The sequence below is a fragment of the Podarcis vaucheri genome (genome assembly GCF_965113315.1).
Source record: "Podarcis vaucheri genome assembly, chromosome: 6".
Taxonomy (NCBI): Eukaryota; Metazoa; Chordata; class Lepidosauria; order Squamata; family Lacertidae; genus Podarcis; species Podarcis vaucheri.
The window spans coordinates 73,073,460-73,094,542 of NC_138764.1; positions in this window are offsets into that span (position 1 = coordinate 73,073,460).

Consider the following 21,083-nt stretch of genomic DNA (forward strand, 5'->3'; position numbering starts at 1 on the left):
CAATATCAGAACCTAGATCGAAGTTGTGGAGAAAACACTAGGGTGTTATAAGCTTTACAAATAGCAAGAGGCAGGATCCTGAAAGGCATCAGAGGAAAGACCTGTATACCTTTACAGTGCAACCATCCAGACATGGGGCTAATTCATGTGCAGGACTCCACAAATTTCTATGAAGTTTATAGTAGGAACATTTGATTCCTATTCAAAGGATACAGACTGACCCACAACCTTCCAGGACTAATTCCCAGATGTTTTCAATATTGATGGCACAGGTCAGCTGCTAGTTAAACCAGCCTCGGCTCAGCACTGACCCATGGCAAACTCATAATGTGGACAAGCCCAGCATTTTGTATTCATTGTCACCAGAGGCCTCCGACAAGCAGATGGTATTCAGCTGAGACAGGAAGCTGTGCATTAGTGCCAGACTTGACAAAAAGGATTTTAACACCTTGAACAATTTTAACCTCTTTGAAAATCGAGTCTGAATTGGTTTAGACTGAAATTGCTGTGCACCTACACACATGCCGTTATACAGCTATTTCATACTTGCAATGCATAAGCTTCTGCCTACTATTTACTACCAAATCAACATGACATTAGGATATTTAGGTTTATTCCCTTGTGTCCCCCTGACCAAGCAGCAGCTCCTAGGTAGTGGTGATTTTTGGCTACCTTTAGAACAATCTTCTTGAAACTGATGCCTTCCCAGAGGTTTTGGACTATAATTCTCATCAGCCCCAGCCAGCACAGCTGGTGGTCAGGGATGGTGGGAATGGTAGTCCGAAAATATCTGAAGAGCACCCCACTAGTCATGATAAGGGAACATTGAAAGACTGATTCAAGCCAAAGAAAGCAAGTGAATTAAGGTCCATGAAATAGGAGAAGGGGAAGGTTTTTGTCTGTCATCCTTCCCCCAGCTGTTTTAAGGGGAATGTTAGTGCTCTCTTGCTTGTTACTATCACCCCATAGAAAAGTTTTAACTGAACTGCCACCCCATAGAAAAGTTTTAAAATAGATTTTATTTTTGCAAAACTTCATGGGAAGGCAAAGGGGGACCTGTTGGTGACATTTATTATCAGAGATATCCTGAGCATGATGCTTATGCTGTGGAAGTGGGAGCTAAAAATAAAGGGTTAAAGGTGGGGAGATCAAAACTGAATGTGCTCAGTGATAAAAAAAAAACTTCCTCCAGAGATGTTGCATGGATAAAAACTCTACTTTTTAAATTTATTTTACTATAAACATACACACACACACACACACACACACACACACACACACACACTTGAGAATTTCCTGCTTTTTCTGGAAGTACCCAGACTGCCAAAGCCTTTTCCTCCTTGCCTTTAGTTTAAATGTGAGTGCAGGAAATGGATTTGGAACTGGATCAAACCAGCTTTCAGCTTTGCCATCCTTCACTCAAGATTATAAACATGAGATTATTGCCGCATACTTCCCGCATGTGTCCTACATGTGTCTCCGTTCTTTATGTTGCGAGCGCCGCAAGTAAACACAAGTTTCAAAGAGCCATATTGAAGAAAGCGTCACTCAGCTGACCCAGACAAGAATGTATACAGAGGGGGAAAGCAAAGGGTCACTTGGACTTATGAAGGGACAAGTCCCCATGTTGTTGCAAAAAACCCAAAACAGATTCCAACAAAATCCTACAGAAATCAGTGAGACGTCCAGTTCGGTCCCATGAAAGTTCATTCAGAAGAAAATCCAACCAGATTCAGTGGGACTAAGTGTCACTACAGACATCTTTTTAAATTGTGTGTTTGTGTTTATTTGTGCTAATGGTTGTATCAGGGTGGTTCCCTCTTTCAGTACTGTACCCTACCATAATGTGGAAAACGGGTCCCTCTTCCACATAACCTGCGTATTGAGCAGTTATCCCGATTTGTTTTACAAGTTTGCAGATGATGATTAGATGATGTTGGCTGTTTATTGAGCATCCTTTCTGATTTGTCTGCAGGGAGGTTAAACAATGGCCACATCTGCACCATACATGTAAAGCACTATTATACCACTATTACTGCCATGGCTTCTCTTGGAGAATCCTGGGAACTGTAGTTTAAGGGTGTTGAGAGTTGTTAGGACACCCTGTTCACCTCACAGGACTACAATTCCCAGAATCCTCTGGGAAGAGGGATTGATTGTTAAACCACTCCGGAAATTGTGAGAGGAACAGGGGTCTCCTAACAATTCTTTGCCCCCTTAACAAACTACAGTTTCCATAATTATTTGGGAGAAGCCATGACAGTAAAAGTAGTATAGCAGTACTGTAGTACCTCGGTTTTCTAACGTCTCCATAAACAGACATTTTGGTTTTCAAACGCCGTAAACCTGGAAGTAAATGCTTCAGTTTTCGAACACACCTCGGAAGTTAAACATGCCACGTGGTTTCTGCTGAGTGCAAGATCCTGAGGCCTAGCTGTCAGCTGTTGAGTTTTCGGTTTTCGAATGTTTCAGAACTTGAACAGTCTTCCGGAATGGATTACATTGGAAAACCAAGGTACCACCAGTGCTTTTTTCTGGGGAGGACGCATACTCTTAAACATTTTGTGAATCTAAGTTTGGCCTCATTGAGGGGCAATATTTCAAAAATGCGAATACTCCTAAACATTTTTTTAAAGAAAAAAAGCTCTGGGTACCACTGTACTTTAAATGTATGGTGCAGATGAGGGCATAATTACACCAAACAAGTGTTATCCCACACTTTCCAGCCACTTTCCTTATGGAAAGAAGTCTGGTTTCAGGGAGGAAGTAGGTTTGTTGCACAAGACCCCCATATCAGCATAAATTATGCAACCTGAATTTGCTGGAATGTGATTTAATTCCATCTGAAAATAGTGACAGTCTGGAAGCACCCTGGATGTCTCTTTTTGGCTTATTGTGTTTGTTTTCTTGTTTGCTTAACTAATGCTTATAGTCTTTTTCTCTTGTCAACAATCTTTCCTTCAGGGCACCTGATTTTTTGAGCCATATATGGAGAGTCTCTTCCATATAAGCAGAGCTCCTGCCCCCTCACAAATCAAGCTACATCCACAAAATCTCTTTTGCATAGGGAAGCTAATTGGGCACACATTTTGTGCTGGGGCTTGCATCTGCGCACATGGAAGTATTCAAGCATACTTTTCGTTTGCTTGCAGCCTTCTGCTTGCAGCATGGGTATGTTTGATATGTTTCACCTTGGGACACCTTCTGCTGTTGGAAGGCTTGGATTTGGCCCCTGGGAAATCTGCCCACTTGATCTCAAACCTAAACAATCAATGGATTTCTGGCTCCTGTAGTTTGGGAGTCATCTGGAGCAACAGTTTAGTTTCTAGAACCCCGGTTCATATTTATGTTGATTGAAAAGGCTGCCATGGGTGAGCTGTAAGCAGCTGTCAGTGTTGGAGCCAGGTGCTGGGAGCCAGGAATTGCACTGGGGTCAAGCTAGAAGTAACAACCAAGGCTGGAGGGAGCCAGAAAGTACCAGAGCCAGGAATACAATTGTTGCCCAGGCGAAGTCCCAACCTGAACATGAAACCCCAAATAGATGGAACTTCCTGCTAGATGAACTTATGACAAGCCTGGATGTGTGGAGCTATGTAGTGCTGTTTGCTACCCCCAAATGCCATTTTGGCGGCTCACCACATGCGGTCACTGTTAACGGTAGGGCAAAGCCAAATAAGGAGAGGCATTTGGGTGGCTTTTCAGCAGTGGCGTAGCGTGGGTTGTCAGCACCCGGGGCAAGGCAAGTAATTTGTGCCCCCTAACCCATGGATTTTAGCAGGGGGCAGAGAGCTGCGAGTGCGAGCGCCCCCCCCCAGATGTTGCGCCCGGTGCGGCCGGCCCCCCCTGCACCCCCACGCTATGCCACTGCTTTTCAGATGTGAAGGGCATAAAAAGAAGCTGCCTATTGCTGAGGCTGTTGGTCCATCTAGCTCAGCATTGTCTATAGGGAAGGACAGTGGCTACCAGGGTTTCCAGCTGTGTTTTCCTAGCCCAGGGGTCAGCAACCTTTTTCAGCCGTGGGCCGGTCCACTGTCCCTCAGACCATGTGGTGGGCCAGACTATATTTTGGAAAAAAATTATGAATGAATTCCTATGCCCCACAAATAACCCAGAGATGCATTTTAAATAAAAGAACACATTCTACTCATGTAAAAACACGCTGATTTTCAAATCGTCCGTGGGCCAGATTGAGAAGCCGATTGGGCCGGATCCGGCCCCCAGGCCTTAGTTTGCGTACACCTGTCCTAGCCCTTCCTAGGGATGATATGGGTGCTCTAACACTAAACCATGGCCTATCCCTAAGGGGAGGGTAGCTATACAGGGCATCAACATTGCTCATCCATTTTGCCACGATAGCCCCACATAGCATTATTCTTAGGGTGGTTCTGGGAAACCATGGTGGGCCTCTACAGATGGCAGTCTGGACATATGCCACTGCCACCACCCATTCTGTAGGTTTCCTCTGAGAACTTTCCATCAGCCAGAGCACAGAGCTGTAGGCTTTCGTTTCTAGCATCCCCAACTCCTAAAATGCTGATGCTGATGATACAATAATTTATTATTTATACCCCGCCCAACTAGCTGGGTTTCCCCAGTCACTCTGGGTGTCTCCCAACAGAATTAATTATAATAATAATAATAATAATCAAAAAAGCAATACAACATCAGACACTGAAAACCTCCCTAAACAGGGCTGCCTTCAGATGTCTTCTAAAAGTCAGATAGTTGTTTATTTCCTTGACATCTGATGGGAGGGCATTCCACAGGGTGGGCGCCACTACCGAGAAGGCCCTCTGTCATTGTTAAGCAGCATTAATGGTACCATGGTAATCAAACGTGACTTGTGCGCTCATATCTCTTTCCTGCTCCTCTTCTATTAGAGCACATCTTGTTTCAGCATGGCATCTTGTGTGTTATGCCAGAGATGTTCGAAAGCCCATTAAGAAATTTCACTACTTGCATTGAAAATCCTTTAATTCCTATTGAAAGTTCCTTCGGGTATCCCCAAAATGTAAAATTTCACTGTAGGTGAAATTCAGCAGCAAACTCTGGATCTATGTGACCCACCTCTTCCACAATATCATTAACAGGGCCGCCCCTACTATTAGGCAGAGTGAGGTTGGTGCCTCAAGCAGCTGATTTTGTGTGTTGTGAAAGGCAGCAAATTGCTAAACCTTTAACTGTTTTTCTAAAAATTGTACTTTTACTTGTAGGGATTTTCTGCATCAGGTGTCAAAATAATTGGGCCAGCCTTGATCTTGGAGTGGGTGTTGGTGAGAAGCATTTGATACTCCACTTCAGGCCAGAAAACATCTTGGCCTATTCCTGACCTCTAAACTTAGTCAATTCCTTTATCTTTGTTTAAAATTCTTAAGCTGATTTGCTCATCAAGACCCTCAAACTCACCTCAAGTTACTTCCAAGATTGGCTGTGAGCATTTGTGCTGATACGCTCACAGAACATGTGCATGGAAGTTATACAATGTTGCCTGTTTACTGAGCATTCAATCTGATGTGTTTGACATTGCCAGCGAGTGATTGTTATCACATATTTTCAGGGTAATTTTCCATCGCTTTTCTTATCAGACTTCTTGCGGTTAGAAAAGTGGCAGGATAATAGCACTGGAAAGTGCAGAATAACACCCACATTTTGTGCTTATAAACAGCCTATCTGGAAATGACCCCCAAATGCCTCTTTTGTCAAAATCTGGCAGCCATGCTATGTATGTCACTTGCTTGTGCCACTTTTCTGTACATTCTTTCCTGGCAATAGTGTTGCACAATTATTATTGTCCAATTATTTTTGTTCCTGTCCTCAGCAATGGGGTCAATCAGTTTGTAATACCATCACCACCCCCTTCCCTGTGTTCAATAAATTATTCTTTTCAGTTGGCTTTGCACACACATACACATGTCATGGTCACATATTCCTGTCAAATTTTGGGAACACTGTTGAATAAACTGCTGAAGGGGTTAATTGTTTTAGGATCCCCATTTCTCTGTCTCAAAGTGCTAAAGTTGAACTTCAAGTTTCTAATCAAAAGTTGAAACCAGATGGGAGAGAAATGCCAAGATTAATATGAAAAGTATGTTGCAGAAAGATCAAATGAAAGGAAAAAAATGAAAATGTTTTCAATTGAGCACAGCATCCTTCTAGCGGCAGATTTATGTAAAACCAAGAGCCAGTATGAGCCCCACTTCCCTCTCTCTCTCTCTCTCTCTCTCTCTCTCTCTCTCTCTCTCTCTGTGTGTGTGTGTGTGTGTGTGTCTCACACAGGTGACAATGAATTAAGATCTGCTGGGCGGGACAGCACTATCACAGTATTAGGGTCACAATGTTAACCTTCCCTTTTCTCATCTTAAAGTGAGAGATTAAATTAGGCCAGAAAGGGACCTAATTTGCAAAAGGGTCATAGGCAACAGATTTCCTCCTCCTCCTCCTCCTCCTCCTCCTCCTCCTCCTCCTCCTTCTGGTAAATTACTTGGAACCCCCTGGGCATGGCATAGGCATATGTCCATGGGACATTTCCTAGTCCTATGCAGCAGAAAAGGCAATGTTTGGATGGGAAATCTTTATATCCTGGTCCTTGATATATCTTTCACGTAAGGAAGACATCACTGTCTTTCTGCCACTAGGCCCAAGTAAGGATGACATTCTGCTGCTCAGCTGAATGTAGTAAGAGAAGAGTACTTTAGTGTGTATTTGGTGGATGCTATTGCATTTGTAGGGATGTGGGTGGCGCTGTGGGTAAAACCTCAGCGCCTAGGACTTGCCGATCGCATGGTCGGCGGTTCGTATCCCCGCAGTGGGGTGAGCTCCTGTCTTTCGATCCCAGCTCCTGCCCACCTAGCAGATCGAAAGCACCCTTAAGTGCAAGTAGATAAATAGGTACCGCTTTACAGTGGGAAGGTAAACAGCGTTTCCGTGCGCTGTGCTGGTGCTGGCTCGCTAGAGCAGCTTCGTCATGCTGGCCATGTGACCCGGAAGTGTCTCCGGACAGCGCTGGCTCCCGGAGTGAGATGAGCGCACAACCCTAGAGTCGGACACGACTGGCCCGTAGGCCAGGGGTACCTTTATTGCATTTGTATCCTCCTAGCCACTGTGCAAAAGGAATCCTGGTTGAGATGGGCCTTTGGTCTCATACCCTCCAACATTTCTCCGATGAAAATAGGGACGTCCCATTCCATAACAATAATTTTACTATTTATACCCCATGCATCTTAATGGGTTGCCCCAGCCACTCTGGGCAGCTTCCAACATATATAAAACCTAATAATAAAACATTAAATATAAAAAACCACCCTATACAGGATTTCCTTCAGATGGCTCAGGGTTCGAATAACTTCACCCCACCCCCCAACATTTCTACAATATAAATAGGAACATCCTAAGTAAAAGTGGGATGTTCCGGGATCAAATGAGAAACCGGGACTGCTTCTCTAAATCAGTGTGGTGCAGTGGTTAAGAGCGGTAGTCACGTAATCTGGGAAACCGGGTTCGCGTCTCCGCTCCTCCACATGCAGCTGCTGGGTGACCTTGGGCCAGTCACACTTCTGTGAAGTCTCTCAGCCCCACTCACCTCACAGAGTGTTTGTTGTGGGGGAGGAAGGGAAAGGAGAATGTTAGCCGCTTTGAGACTCCTGAAGGGGAGTGAAAGGCGGGATATCAAATCCAAACTACTACTCTTCTTCTTCTTCTTCTTCTTCTTCTTCTTCTTCTTCTTCTTCTTCAGGGACATCCCTGGAAAATAGGGACACTTGGAGGGTCTGTGGTCTGATCCACGTGTTCATGAGTTCTTCATTTAGGAACTAGAGATTCCCCACGTCTATTTTTTAAAGGTTATTTCTGGATGTCACAAGCATCTGTGCATGTGTGGACTTTGACAAACCCAGCAACAGACCTCTGAAAGGCTCAGAATTCAAATAGCAAATATGTATGATGAATGCAAATGAGGGCATTTTGACATCTCATTGTTTTAAATAAAAGAGCTGCCTGATGGCCATGCATGTGTAAGGTTAACAATAGCCAATAGGCTGGTAGGGCAAGGGGGCGGAAACCAGTAGAGCAAAGGGAGGTGACCTATAAGTAAATGGGTCAGGTCCAGGGTAGGGCCCAGCAATGAAGGGCAGAGCCCACAGAAAATGTTCTAGTCATCTTAAGATGCACATTGACTGCATGTGTTTACAAGCTCCCAGACACTAAGCAATACCATCCAGACATGGTACCAGGCCAAAAGAATTCTATGCAAACCAGCCTGCAATCGTTCTAAGCACAAAGCAAGGGGTAGGAGTATGTAAAGAGCAGATAACTCAAGTGGATTAGTCCAGGCACATTAAATCACACCCACAAATTGCACACATTTTGCAGCGTTTTACTAAAAGATGAAACATTTAGAAGACATTGGCCTGTTCATCATCACCATTTATTATATGTTCACAGACCCACCAAAGCAAAGCATATGAAGAATAAAAGCATGTGCATTGAAACAACAACAACAACAACAACAACAACAACAGCAATAATTTTCTTTATACCCCACCCATCTGGCTGGGTTTCCCCAGCTACTCTGGGTGGCTCCCAACAGAGGACCAAAAAGCAGAATAAGATTTCAAACATTAAAAACTACCCTAAACAGGGCTGCCTTCAGACGTCTTCTAAAAGTCAGATAGTTATTTATTTCCTTGACATCTGATGGGAGGGCGTTCCACGGGGCAGGCGCCACTACCGAGAAGGCCCTCTGCCTGGTTCCCTATAACCTCATTTATTGCAGCAAGGGAACTGCCAGAAGGCCCTCAGCTCTGGACCTCAGTGTCCAGGCTGAACGATGGGGGTGGAGACGCTCCTTCAAGTATACAGGGCCGAAGCTGTTTAGGGCTTTTAATATAATACAAAAACATACAAGGTAAAAATACCATATGCTGCAAAAGGTAACGAAACTTAAAATATAAATTAGCATTAAAATGGGAGTGCCATCTTGCAAAACAGAGAAGAGGAATATGGCCAGTAAGTCTGTTATTAACTTGTTTGTATCAGACAAGAATATTCTAGGTACCATTCCCATGTCCTTTCAGGGTGTTTCCTCACAAGGGGACAAACTCATCCATTATGTTCTTCTTTATGAAGATTAAATTCAAAGAAGACATGACCCAAAATTTTGCCTATGTTTTACAGATGGAAAAAGCTGACACTGAACCCAGTCCCAAAGGCCATCTGAAGATCATTCAAGAAAGTGAGCCAAACCAAGCCGCAGGCTACACAGGCCAAGTTAGTGAGCATGTGCAAAAAAATATATATATTTGGGGGCAGGAAAACTGGGCAGAGGTCAGGGAACTAGCTTTCATTTCTCCTGTCTAGCAAGTAGTGTCCCGGACACACACACCCCCAAAAAAATCTGTAGAAGTAAATTTGTTTGTTGGTTTGTTGGCAACCATGACAGTCAGCTAGCTGGACCACTTGGCCAGTAAAAAAGTACTTGACACATTTCTAAGGAATGCTATTATTGCTTTCTGAAAATGAAGTATGACATAGGACATCGGGGTCAGGTTCATGGTATCGTTGCAATGACTTGGAACCTCTGCCACTATCCACCAGCACTCTGGCATATCCACTATCTTCTGGTATTAATCACTTCAGTTGACAATAAAGGCAATAATGGCTGAACCTTCTGGGTTAATTATATCCCTTCAAGATGAGTGGCTCAGCTGACGAATAGTTCGGTGGTAGGGTATCTGCTGTGCCTGCAGAAGATCTCAAGTTCAGTTGCTAGAAGCTACAGGCAGAGCTGGCGCAGGTTCCTGGCTGAAACTCTGGAGAGCAGCTACCAGTCAGTGTAGATAATATTGAACTAGATGAATCAGTGATTTGACTCAGTATAAGACAGACTCCTATGTTCCTATGGCTCTTGGAACTGACTCTTGCACACTGGAAATAACCCCCCAACACCACCACACTACACACCTTGTGCACATAATCTCACTGACACTTGGGACAGAGGCCCTCCTATGTACTGCAAGGTTTGCAGCATAAACTAGTCACCCAAACCAAACCAGGATCAAGGGCTAAGCAAAGGAAGATGCCACCAGCAGCCCTTCGTTCCGGCATTTAGACAAAATGTGATTGAAGAATGACCACTTGCGAGCCAACATTACATTTCTGTTTTGTTGAACTACTGTATGTATACCACATGGTGTGCATAGCTCAATAACCAGCTGTACCACACGGTGCGCATAGCTCAGCATCCATAGAGGAGAGCAGAAAATTCATAAACGGTTAAATATTTTCCTGTCCTAATGACGCATCCTTATTCAGAGCTCTGGAATCCTCCTCTTTCCTTCTTTGGGGAATATGCAAGTAGAAAAATGAAGCCATGGAAAAGCCATGGTCTGATTATTTAAGAAAAATAAGTGAGACTTGTAATGATGCCAAAGCGAATGTTGGCCGTTCTACCACTAAGAATCTTCAGGGTTCTATTAATATCCCTTGCTGTTGCTGCTGCTGCTGCTGCACCACGAGGCAAGACTGCAAGCAGAAGCAGTAGAGTTAGAGGCTCACTGAGAAACCTCGGAGGCCACAAGCAAAGAGGTGTCTCCGGATACAAAAGAAGAAGATATGTGGGGAATGAAATGGTCTCAGGGCTGCCTAGGAGGAGCCAAATGACAAAGCTCTGACTAATGAAATAATAATAGTGTGCTCATCTATAGCACCTTTTCCGCAAGGTATTTTACAAATGTTAATTAGTTGTGCCCCACCCTGGATGAATCAGATATGAATCATCACATCCATGATGAAAGTGGTAAGGTGAGCTCTGAGCATCGTGCCAGAGAAGTCGTGCCTTTGAACAGAACTTGGGCACCTGGACCATTTCAATGTGTTACTAACCTTACTCCCACGTTACTCTATCACTACACTGTGGAAGAGGGGGAAATTATTTGAATTGGCATGGCACATTGTGGGTGTTCAGTGCTTGCTTCACGTAGATCAGAGATAGCCAATGTAGAGCTACCAGTCCTATCTGCCTCAGCAAACACATCCAATGGTCAGGGATGAAGGGAGCTGTAGTCCAGTAACATCTGTAGGGAACCACATTGAGACAGATTGTCCCAGGAACAGTGCTTACGACAGAACTGTAGCTCAGTGGTAGAGCATCTGCTGAAGATGCAATGTTCAATCCCCACCATCTCCAAGCAGGGCTGGGAAAAATGGGTTGGTGCTTCAACCCTGGAGAACCAGGCAGTATAGACAAGGGTGGGAGAGCAATCCTCTGCTTCTCTAGATTCTGCTCAGTTGTGTGACAAAATTCTCTGCAGGAACTTCCAACAACCAGCTCCTGACACAGCGGCATGTCCACTGCGAACAGTTAAACCACTGGGTCACCTTTGCATTCACCCCCATTATCATATAGAACACATCCAGTTGATCTTTCTTTCTTTTGCAAACTTTCCTTCAGGCACAATATTTAACAACTTCTTCAGGAGACATAAAAAGATGTTTCCACTTTGGGAATCCAGACCCAGTGAGGTTTCCTGCAGCTTTATTCCCCACCCCCACCCCGGCCAGGTTGTGTCGCTGAGTCAGTTACTCACCATGTGTAATGCAGATGATTAATACCTGTTGGTCCAGACACTTGAGTCATAGCTTACCTTACTGCTCATGTAATAACAGGCTGATGCTCTTTGACTTGAAGTCAGTGCCAGAAACCTAACTGTCTCTCCAGCCACATAAAGAGAGACCCGCGCCTTGTAATACACCCCCAGGGCCCTGTGTTTGAGAGGGCTGCAGCAGTTAACAGACCTATACTTGGCTTCAGTTTTGGGCTGTCACCAAGTTCTAACATTTGTGGTCTCCTTCCTCTGCTGTCTCCTGCTCTCGTTTGGTCCCTGAGCTGTTTTTGACACGTTATTTGTAGAACATAAAAGTTAGTGGAATGTGGCATATTTAGCTGGGAGCCCCTCGCAGACAATTTTGGCTCCCCCGGCCCGCCTTTGTGCCCAGAGGGATGAGGGCTTCTAAGAAGACTGATCGACAATTTACTCATTTTTGCCTGACACTTGGGTAATTGTTTAACTGAGAGTGCTTATATTTATCACAGAAAAAGGGCTCTATATTTATGAATCCTCTCCGAATGATTGGCATAAACTTGTTCCGTGGCACTTCCTATTTATATAACGTGAAGGCCCTAGTCTACGCAGCCCCCTGCCTGCCCCCCAGCTCATATGGGAGGCTAAAACCCAAAGCTCTGTCTGGATCAACATTTCTACAGATGGGTGCAATGCAAATGTATTTAATTTAAAGCACACATTATTTGGCTACAGAGATGTCTGGACTGGAGGGGTGGGGAAGTAGCCTTTGCACTGATGCCCCAGCAGACCTTTGGGTGTAGAGTAATATATAAATTTTAATAATAATAATAATAATAATAATAATAATAATAATAATAATCAAATCAGCTTCAATGCCAAGGAAATGCAAAACAAGAAGAGAAAGAGCTTAGTGGAGTGATGGGATTTGCTGAAACCAATAGCCCAGCTTCCCTGCGTCATTGGCAGGATCAGATTTGGAATAGTTTAGATGACAGCACCACGCACAATAAGGGGAAGCTGCTATGTGACAACATCCTTTTAGAGGCAGGCTTCAAAAAAGCTTTTGGCCAGTCCAGTGGCGTAGCGTGGGTTGTCAGCACCCGGGGCAAGGCAAGTAATTTGTGCCCCCTAACCCGTGGATTTGCGCCCCCTAACCCTAACCCCCAGATGTTGCGCCCGGTGCGCCCGGCCCCCCCTGCACCCCCCACGCTACGCCACTGGGCCAGTCTTTTTAAAGCAGCTGTCCCCAACCTGGTCCCTCCAGATGTTGCTTGAGTCAGTATCCAGTCAGAATGTACAATGGCCAGTAGTGATGGGAATTGCATTATCTGTGGCTTCTCCAGTGATCTGTGGCTTGGCTCACTCTCTAGAGCTGATTGCTGTGCTTGGAGGTTATTTCCCATTCTCTGATTACAAGCTACACTTGTGGCTTGGACTGGATTATGATATGTGGGAGGCTGTGACAGCACATGCTATGTGCCCAGATATGACAATGCTAAGGAGGGAAGCAGATATTTTTAAATATATATAAACTGCACCTAGGGTGTCAAAATGGCATTAGCTGGTCCTATCCCTGGGTCAACTAGGAAGGATTTGCATACGACTTCCCCCCTTTTTCATGGTTCAGATTCTGAATATTCAATGGCAGCCACTGTATCCTAATCCTTATAGGAAGAATATTCTCACCTTTACATGGATATTCCTTCAAAGTTCACCTCTGATAAGGTCTAAAACATTGTTTGCAAATGTGCATTAACATAATTCATCACTTTGAAATACCAGGGCATTTAGATTACTCCAATTCACTGGGAAAATAAATACAAGGAGTTTCAGATTGACCTTTGACTCAGAAATGAAGTGAATTTAAACACTGGAGAATAAACAATGAGGAGGCCACAGCCATTTAGGCAGCCATGATCCTCCCTGACACCTCTGTCTATTTATGCATTTTGCTATTGATTGGGCTCTGTAGCTTATGAGGGGCCCCTTGTTCTTTTTCATAGCAAAGATATGAATAGAAATAATTTTAGTATTAGAGCAATTATACAGGATGGCTCTGCCCAACAGAGTTTTGATCTCCCCATGACACCTCTGCAATTTCATTGCAAAAAGTATTTTTTCCTTTTAGCATAGCCCTGATCTAAAATTTGCACAAATATGCATTTGCAAGGGAAGGGCAGTTTTTAAAAGGCAATTTTAACATGCGTTCTCTTAAGCTGTGCATCACAAGGTTGAAGACTATCCCATCCTACAAAATTGTTATCTTAAACCATTTTGGTAAACTAACATGTAATTAAAATTCTAACTGAACAAATATGAAATATCAAACAACTTGAAATACTTCAGCGTGGGATTTAGCTTTTAAGAATCAAATTTCTTGAAAACACGTTTTTTTCTTGGTGCTACTGGATCTGAAGATTTGATCACTTAAATGAATTTTCGAATTATAGCATCAGCCCAGCAGAAAATCAGGAGGAGTGCATACATATGTATGCTTGTAAGAGGAGCAAGGCAGATAAATATTCTAAGTGCTGGCATAGAGGGAGTCACCATATTCTAAAGGTCTAAGGAACACCACACCAGTTTTAATAATGCCAATTGTAATCGTATTACAGAGTAGAAATGCACAGCCTATTTCAGGCCAAGAGGAACAAAAGTAGACATAGAGAAGAAAACGTGCTGAAGTGTGTGACGCTATAAATGCAGTGCAGCTGTTCATCAAAACCCTATCAAATTATATTGTAGGGAGTGGAAAGGTGTGAAGGGATGAATATATTACAAAGAGATAACACATCGAAAATCAGTCATTTAATGTGTGAACTACTATATGATGAAACTGTCTGGTTTGCTTTCCACTTGAATGTTTGGCCACGAAACAGTGATAAAGTAGAGGCAGTATGTTATAGTGAGTACAGTGGTACCTCGGGATAAGTACTTAATTCGTTCCGGAGGTCCGTACTTAACCTGAAACTGTTCTTAACCTGAAGCAACACTTTAGCTAATGGGGCCTCCTGCTGCCGCTGTGCCGCCGGAGCATGATTTCTGTTCTCATCCTGAAGCAAAGTTCTTAACCCAAGGTACTATTTCTGGGTTAGCAGAGTCTGTAATCTGAAGCATATGTAACCTGAGGTACCACTGTAGAGTGTTGGATGATTACTGGGGGGAAGTCATTCTCAGCCTAACCTCACTGAGTCAGAATAAAATTGCATAACCCCTTATATGATACAGTCGTACCTTGGAAGCCAAGCGTCTTGGCACTCGTACGTTTAGGCTCCTGAATTCCGCAAACTCGGAAGTGGAGTGTTCTGGCTTGCAAATGCTCTTTGGAAGCTGAATGTCTGGCGCAGCTTCGGATTGGCTGCAGGAGTTTCCTACAGCGAATCGGAAGCCGCACCTTGGAAGGTACGCCTGTACTTGAACTTTTAAAGGGTATGCACATGAGTGCAATAAATAACAGGCATTATGGTAACTTGAGCTTTCTGTGGTCTACATACAAATTACCTTTTTAATACAGGTACCGTAAAACTGTAAGGTCGGTGTGCGGCAAAATGTACACTCATCCCTGTGTTTTCACCATCTGTGTTTCATACAGATATTCACACTTTGTAAAAATTGGCACTCAAAGCAAACTAGTGATTTACACTCGTTTGCCACGTAAATTTAGTTACAAATAAGTACATGTGCAATGACAGTCTTACAATGAAGCCAGTTCTCACTGCTGAGAAGCCGATTTTGAGGCATTGACTGGACCATGGGTAGGCAAACTAAGGTCCGGGGGCCAGATCCGGCCCAATCGCCTTCTCAATCCGGCCCGCGGATGGTCTGGGAATCAGTGTGTTTTTACATGTGTAGAATGTGTCCTTTTATTTAAAATGCATCTCCGGGTTATTTGTGGGGCATAGGAATTCATTCATTTCCCCCCCCAAAAAAATATAGTCCGCCCCCCCACAAAGTCTGAGGGACAGTGGACCAGCCCCCTACTGAAATTTTTTGCTGACCCCTGGAATGGACACATGAGTGGCTGGCATATTAAGCAGATGAGAGAAGGCCAGTAAAAGTCTTCCACAGCTGGTTTCATGCAGGGAGAAAGCCATGATGATGATGATGATAAATAAACATTCTTAAAGAAATACACTTTTAAAAAACCCCCAGTTGTTTGGTAAATAATATTTTAAGGGCATTCGTGCTTAATGAGTGAGGAGACAGAAATAGGATTTAAGTGTGGGTGAAAAAGAACAAACCAAAGAGGCTTGTTCCAAACAGGAGAAAAGCAAATGTTCCATGAAAAAGACTCCAGTTTGGAAATTACACATTGTTTCTGTCTAAACAGTTGATGCCAGAGGCTGTGTATACACTAACCCACTTGTATTTTCCCTTAAACTGGGATTGTTCATGCTCATCCCCAACATGCTGATCCTGCTGTCCACAAGGGGTATGTGTGGTTACTTGGTACACTTTTGAAAGCTCTCCCCTTGATTATATTATCCATGCCTTTTCCTCCCTGTACATGCCCCAGGCGAATGAAGAAAAAAGGGGTGATTGCAGTCTTGGTAGATGCTCACCCACAGCATCATTGGGCAAGTGTATCCACACCCTCTATTGCTGAGACCGCCTTCCTCTGTTTCCAAAGGGACACATTGTAAGGCAATACTGAATGAATCTGCAGTGATCTTTTATTTTTGGAACGAAACTAATTTCTCAATAGCACTTTTCACGGGCAAGAAATATGCAATTGATCAAGACTGTGTGTGGAGTACACAGAAGAAACAACTACTCTGTATCCATTGATTATGGGATAAAATGTGTGTATACAACCTCTGTATCCCCTCCTGTACCAGGAAGGTAGATAGATAATGTTGTAGAGGATAATAGCTTTATTTATTTATTTCTGACTTTCCCTCCAATAATTCAAAAAAACATAGATGGCCTCCCTCTGTGTTCTATTCCCACAACAACCCTGTGAGGTAGTTTAGTCCAAGAGAGGTTGGCTTCATGGCTGACTGAAGATTCTTCCCAGTCTCTGGTCTCATAACAATAACAACTGCACCAGACACAAAATACTGTATATATTGGATTATTATAAACCTCAAATTTTAACATAACAATTTGTTTGTTTATAAAATTTTCAAATTCTATTTTTTAGAAATAAAAATTATTTGTGAATGTTCTAGTAATACCTTTTGTGTGTGCGCTGTGGCTGCTGTTATGTCCCCTTAAATTTTTTTCTAATAAAGTTTTCTATGTAGAAACATCTGCAAACTCATAAAAGAAAGCATGGAATGTTATAAAAGCTTGTGATGTGGCCACATAAACAGCAAAGCACATCAGCGAAGAACTATTCAGCGTTGCTGTGCCTTTAAATAACAATACAAGGACTGGCTTCGAACATACAAACAAAGGGCAATAAATACATCATGTACAATTACACGTATCAATAGAAATGAACAGTCAATCCCTTCCATGTGAGGATTTAAACGTTTTGGAGCGCTTCTACATGTTCACAACATATGTGCACTCATTCAGTGACGCCGACGTGTTGGTTTAAAAGAAAAACAAAAATAAGCCGGCAGCTCAGAATCCTATTTATTTCATTTCCTTTTGATCAGTCTGTGTATGGAAAGCCAATGATGGAAATGGATGGGTGATGTAAGACTTGCAAAAATGCTACAGAGGATCAAGCTGCACTTTTCCTCATTGCCCCCAGGCCTTTTCCAAATCAGCAAATGCACAGATAGAAGGGGGAACAAAATAGCCTGAAAGGATTTAATGATCAGAAGTCAGCAAGTTATGCCTTGGCAATATCACTTCCTGCGTTCATCTGTTGTTCCTGCAAAACTGAGAGTTTGACTTGGCTTTGAGGGAAGGGCATAGGATGTCACTGGGCTTGCTATGGATGCCCAACACACCATGGGGGTTATTTCACAAACTGTATGCTCAGTCTCCTCCTACAGAAGATGAGAAGAAGATTCTTCTCCAACATCTTCATGTAAAAGCCATTTGGGAGCCTGTTTTCACATGTGTATTATTCTGATCTATCATCTATCTATCTATCTATCTATCTATCTATCTATCTATCTATGAAATCCACTCTTGACTCTGAGTATATTTCACTATCATGTCTGTCTGTCTGTCTGTCTGTCTGTCTGTCTGTCTGTCTGTCTATCTAGTACTGCTTTTTCTACTTAGTGAATTCATATCCTTCATTTGTCCTTTCATAGAATCATAGAATCATAGAGTTGGAAGAGACCACAAGGGCCATCGAGTCCAACCCCCTGCCAAGCAGGAAACACCATCAGAGCACTCCTGACATATGGTTGTCAAGCCTCTGCTTAAAGACCTCCAAAGGAGACTCCACCACACTCCTTGGCAGCAAATTCCACTGTCTAACAGCTCTTACTGTCAGGAAGTTCTTCCTAATGTTTAGGTGGAATCTTCTTTCTTGTAGTTTGAATCCATTGCTCCGTGTCCGCTTCTCTGGAGCAGCAGAAAACAACCTTTCTCCCTCCTCTATGTGACATCCTTTTATATATTTGAACATGGCTATCATATCACCCCTTAACCTCCTCTTCTCCAGGCTAAACATGCCCAGCTCCCTTAGCTGTTCCTCATAAGGCATCGTTTCCAGGTCTTTGACCATTTTGGTTGCCCTCCTCTGGACACGTTCCAGTTTGTATCCTTTGGTCTTACATGGATCCTACATAGTGTCCCAACGTCACCTGTTTGTGATGAGTGTTGGATATGTCTCTTTACTGCATTGCCTCATCTGTCTTTCACAAATATATGCTGTGCTTTGGCTGTATATCCTTTCATTACTCAAATAAAACTTTGTCCTGGAACCAAAAGTACTCATTTCTACAAGTCATTGTCTAAAAACTTCCCGCTATGATACTGGAGCAGATCCAATTTGTGATTGGCTCTGTCATGAGAACCAAGCAGAAGACTCCAGGGAAATCTGTGTCTTCCTCTATTGGTTAGAATCATAGAATCATAGAATCATAGAGTTGGAAGAGACCACAAGGGCCATCGAGTCCAACCCCCTGCCAAGCAGGAAACACCATCAGAGCACTCCTGACATATGGTTGTCAAGCCTCTGCTTAAAGACCTCCAAAGTAGGAGACTCCACCACACTCCTTGGCAGCAAATTCCACTGTCGAACAGCTCTTACTGTCAGGAAGTTCTTCCTAATGTTTAGGTGGAATCTTCTTTCTTGTAGTTTGGATCCATTGCTCCGTGTCCGCTTCTCTGGAGCAGCAGAAAACAACCTTTCTCCCTCCTCTATGTGACATCCTTTTATATATTTGGTTGCATGCAAACAAAGCTGATCTGGCAATGTTGGGTTATTGCTTCCTTTAGTCAGTTTCAGGATACAAAATCAGAGTGAAAAATACAAAATCAGAGTGATAGAGATTCTGTATTCCATATGCAGTGATGCAGACCACAAAACTAATATGCTTGCTGAGGAAACCCTGCTTCGAATGCCACTAGAAAGCTGCTGGAAAAATCACTACCTAGAAACCCCCCAAATTGAGACTCTTGGTTTCTCATACAGTTTGCTAAAAGAAAATTGAGAGTAGGAATATTTGTTGCCAGATTTGCAATTACCTGATTATTTCAGGCAATGCTTAATGTGAGCTTCTAATTACTGATGTCTATAGAAGAACACAAGACACTCTCATTTTTCACACCATAACTTTTAGTACATGGAGTAGCAAACAGAAGAACTGTGTTCTGGAATTGTTAGAACTGTGACCAATTCAGCCTTTCAGAAAAATAATGTAGGAGAAACATTGCATGTTTTTTGGTTCGGATTAGCATTAGATGAGCTTTTTATTAGGACTAAGCTCTGATGCCTGGCTGGGCAAAAAAAGTCTCCCGTTAAGAGATAGTTTCAAGTAGAATTGGAGTGAGATTCAATTCAAAGTCTCTCTTACTGTGGGAGTCTTATAAAGGAAAAGAATTCCTCACAATGAGTTATTTGCAGCCACCATAATTCATGCTCAGCACTCTTTTATTCACCATAACTCCCAAGAATTGTTGGTTTTTATTTAAATCTTCTGAGGTGTGGAAGAACCAATGAAGCTTTTCCTTCTCTGCCAAGATGATGCATTGCTTACTTTAAACGTTTCTGCCGGGGTGCTACTTTGCTTCAAGCACCCAACACCACCTTTCATCAATGGTCAGTTGTGCTGCAATGTCATTTGATAAGGTGATAGGATTGGTCCTGGGTTTGACCCAATGCAAGGCTGTCTCCTGTTGTTGTTTTTAGCAGCATATGCATTTATTCATCATGGGTCACGTATGTAGCTTTAGTTGACTAAGCAGTGAATGGGACGCACCATCCACTCATTCTGTATGAAGAGTTCTACATCTCTTCCTGCCTTCAGCTATATTAGGTTCACTAAACATGTGGAAAGATGGAGGAAAAGGGAAATCCTGGCCTTCTACAGACCAGCTTTTGTGAAAGTTTCTTCTCTTTAATTAGGAAATAAGCAAGAGAACACATTAAATACTAGATTGCCTTTAACATGTCCAATTATTTTCTTTTAAATATCAGCCATATGCCGGGGGGAGCACGAGGACCACTGCAAATGGAAAAGGGCTTACTCCTCTCCCTCAGTATGGACTAACAAATGGCAAAGTGATCAAAGGCAGCTGCCCTGCCCCCATGATGAGCAGCTTCAAGAGAAGGGGGCAATTTTTGACAGCACCCTGGTGGAGGTGGGGGAAAGGAAATAATTAACCCCCCTCATACCCCATGTCCTGTCCTCCTCCTGGTGGTTGCTATTTAGAATAAAGGAAAAAACAGACACATTAAATGCAACCGCACACACATACACATTGTCTAGCTTGGCCCTGGAACTCACAGACAGAACTGATAATAAATAAAATCAGATGGTTGCTGAGACAACATACTCTGTGACCTGGGCATGGAAGCACTTTCTTCCAGACATACAGCTTGGATGCAGGCGAGCTGAATGCCTCGGGGAAAACAAGGACAGACTAAAAGCCAGAGGCTGAGCCTCAATGAACTTTGAAGACAAAATGGGTTTTATTTTTAAAATAAAGGACATTTTGAAACAGACAACTTTGTGGGTTTTTTTGGCTGGAGTGGAATCTGGAAACCTTGGGTTTTGTTCCCAGGTCTGTGACTGAACTGATGTTTGGAAACCACAAAGTGTGTGCTCTGCTTCTTATGCATTCTTCATCTGGACACTGAGGACAATAAGCATCCATATTTGCAAAATGATGACATGTGCGCTCTGTATGTACAACTCCTAAGGCGTGTGTGTGTGTTGAAATGACTCACAGCTCATCCGTTGCATTCATACAGCCATCCTGGAGAAATGAATAAGCAAAATGACTTCTTTCCCTTTCCCTTTCCCCTCCAATAAGCTGACTGCTCCATTCTCTGAATCATCTAACCTTTCATCCAGTTTTGTGCAATTGCTGCTTTCACTAAGATTGCACAGAGTAGTGTGCAATCCTACGATATAATGTTTTGCT